The sequence below is a fragment of the Microtus ochrogaster genome, unplaced genomic scaffold (assembly GCF_000317375.1).
Source record: "Microtus ochrogaster isolate Prairie Vole_2 unplaced genomic scaffold, MicOch1.0 UNK4, whole genome shotgun sequence".
NCBI lineage: Eukaryota > Metazoa > Chordata > Mammalia > Rodentia > Cricetidae > Microtus > Microtus ochrogaster.
In genome coordinates, this window is record NW_004949102.1 from 1,760,699 (window position 1) to 1,764,103 (window position 3,405).

The following is a 3,405-nucleotide window of genomic DNA, read 5'->3' on the forward strand; positions in this document are numbered from 1 at the left end:
AAAAAACCAAAAAAAAAAAAAAAAAAAAAAAGAAACTACAATCAGGAAATCAAATGTTGAACCATGACATTAAGCCTCAGTGCCCAACCCAGTGACCCACCTCCACCAAAGCTGTACTTAATAGAGTTTTCACAGTCTCTTACATAGCATCTCCATCTGGAGACCAAGTGTCCAAACACAGGACCCTATGAGAGATAGTCGACGTTCAAGCCCAAACACCAGCTATTGTGTTGTAGCCACACAAATGGACAAACAGGCCGATGGCCCATCCTGCCAGCAGTCACTTTTTGGGGCACTATGCGGAATTGCAAGTTCTCTTCCTTTCCCCCACTCTAGGCTGTCCCACACAACCTACGTCTTTAATGACCATATGCTGATTACCTTCACACCTGCGTTTCTGCCACATCTTCTTTATGAGCATTGATCTTGTATACCCAGGTACACACTTCAAAGCTCTTCACAGATGTCTTAGGGGAAACTCAAACTCAGCATGCAACAAAACAAAACCCCATAATCTATGGCTTGGTTAGACCATTTATTTTTTCACATATTGTTCTTATTCCACGCCTGCTTTTCTGGTGTCTATTTCTGATTGTCATGCTTTTACTTATTTATTTTTATTTTATGTGTTGGGAATTTTGCCTGCATGCATATATGTGTATACATGAACCTACAGAGGCTTGGAGAGGGTAGTGAGTCCCTTGAACTGGAGCTCCAGTTGTGAGCAGCCATGTGGAGGCTGGAAATTGAACTTGGTTCCTCTGTATGAGTAGCCAGTGCTCTTAACTGCTGAACTACCTTTGAGTTAAAAGATTTTTATTTATTTATTTTTATTTTCTGTGTCATAATTTAAAATTTTTCAATTTCTAATGTCTATTCTTCTTAGATGCAGCTTTCTCCTACTGTCATTCTTTAAAAACGTTATAAACAGGCATAGTGATATGATTATAGATATTAGCTCAGCACTGTGCACAGAAGTTAGACCTTGTTGGTCTTTCCAAGTGGGCAAAGCTCTCTCTCTCTCCAGGAGATGGCGCTCACAGTGTACTTTTGCTCTTAGTTTTCAATACTGAGAAATAGTTCACATAAATACGAGTTCTTACACAGACAATTTAATAGTGGTAAACTGTTTCAGGCTTTGCTATTTTTGATAGTGTTCTATGTTACTTTACTGCATGATTTTCTGTTGTTTTATAAATGAAGTAGGTGTTAGAAAAAGAAGTACCTCTTCCAGGTACTTCTGTTTCTTCCAAACAGAAGTCATGATGGGGCATGAATTTGTAACATGAGATGAGAGGAAGAATTTTACCTTAAATTTCTTGATAGTAACCCCATCTAGACTTAATAATATCATCAAAGAGACTGAAGTAAGCTGGAAGGTAGAAGGGAAGAAATATACAAAAAAATGTTTGGGGACATGTATTATGGATTATTTGCAAAATAAAGAGGTAAGCTATATCATTAAAGATGATCATATAATGCAGTCTTTACAAGTAATACTGGGTGGGGCTTTGAGGCTAAATCTCATGGTCCAAGTGTAAGATGGGGCTAATCACTTACCTTACAATGACAAAACTGAGTTAAATGAAGTCGAGTATTTTGTGCTTGTCAAACAAAGCTGCAGAGTAAATAAGTTAAGGTGGGGTATCCATAAGCACAGACCAAATGTCCTATGGTAAGTTAACTTACAGACCTCTTTCCCAAACTAGTAAACTGATAGATAGTTTCTCTGGGCTTCCATTATCAATTCTAGGTGACTCTGTGGGTCAGATCACCCGGCAGAATCTGAAGGTACCCGTGACAGCTCACTCAGAACAACTGCTCAGGTTCTGTAAGGAAGCAAGCAAGCTAACAGGGGATACAGAGAACAATGTGGGGTGCTTGTGGAAGAGAGACTCACCTGGTAGAGAAGTTGCCTAATTTGATGTGTTATTTATTGCCTTTGAGAAACTTTAGAATTGCAGACAGGTGTCACAGGAGTAGGGAAGACATAGAGGGCAGGAGGGAGGAGGAAACGGTGATACCTACCAGCTGGAGGAGGGTTTGCAGGCAAAGAGAGAGTAGGAGGGAAGGGAGGAGGAAGTAAGCAATCTTATGAAAAGACTCAGCTGGTAAAATCACTTGTTGGTCAAATGTGATGACTTCTAATACCCAGGACTGCTGTCGGACAATGGTCTTTGGCCTGTCACTTGTATTATTTTTAATAAAATTCTCATTGGCCGGTAGCCAGGCAGGAAGTATAGGCAGGGTGACGGTGACCAGGCAGGAAGAAGAGGTATAGCAATGAGAATTATGGGAAGAGAAAAGTTTCAGTCTGCAGTTGTCACCCAGAGACAGAGAAAATCAGACCCAGAGCAAACAAGATGTGACTGCCTCGCTGAATAAGGTACAGAGCCACATTGGCTAACACAGATGAGAATTACGGGCTAATATAGGCTATAAGAGTTATTAAGAAGCCTGAGCTAATAGGCCAGTCAGTTTATAATTAATGTAGACTTTTGTGTGTTTTCTTTGGTACTGAATGACTGCAGGACCAGGAGGGACAGAAACTTCGGTCAACACAGGACTCACCAGTGGAAAAGAGAATCCACCCCTAAAAGTTAGCTCCATCCTTGATGTGCCATGGATCAACACTCAAATACAAATATCAAGTTCACATACAATAAAAAAAATACACAGTGAAAAGAAAGAGGACTTTTCTCACAGAGTTATATATTGCTTCCATTGTCACCATTAGGAATTTCATTGTTTAAATATGGAAATTGTTGAAAGCAAAAAATAACATAATTGAGCCTGTATGATGGCTCAGCTGGTAAAGGTATTTGTGATCAAGGGTGATGGATCCGTGGAAGAAAGAGAAAAATGATTCCAAGAAATTGTACTCTGACATCTTCAGGTGTGTGGGGACACAGACCCACACAGACACACACACTGATACACAGACACACACACTTTCTCATACACACACACATACAGACACACTTCTCTTTTATGCACAGACATGCACACACACAAATAAATAAGCAATTGTAATTTATAATATAACAATTTTATTTTATAACTTAGATCACAATAAATGGAGGCTCCTCCCTGTTGACAGATGGCAAAGGCAAAATTTACAGAATCCTTACGTAAAAAGAATGGTCTTACATTTTCCGGTCTCTTTCTTTTTTTTTTTTTTTCATTTTAAACAAGAAGTTTATTTAAACAACAAGACACTGGACTTGAAGGGAAAAACTATCTAGGATCATTTTGTTCAAGAGTAATTTATCCCTACTTAAAGACAGATTGCCCTACATGTAACAGCTACGTACAAAAAAGTTATAAAATTGTCCTTGGTTTTACAATGATAAATGAAAAACATTAAAATTCTCCAATCGAACAAGGTATGCAAGGATTTTGTGG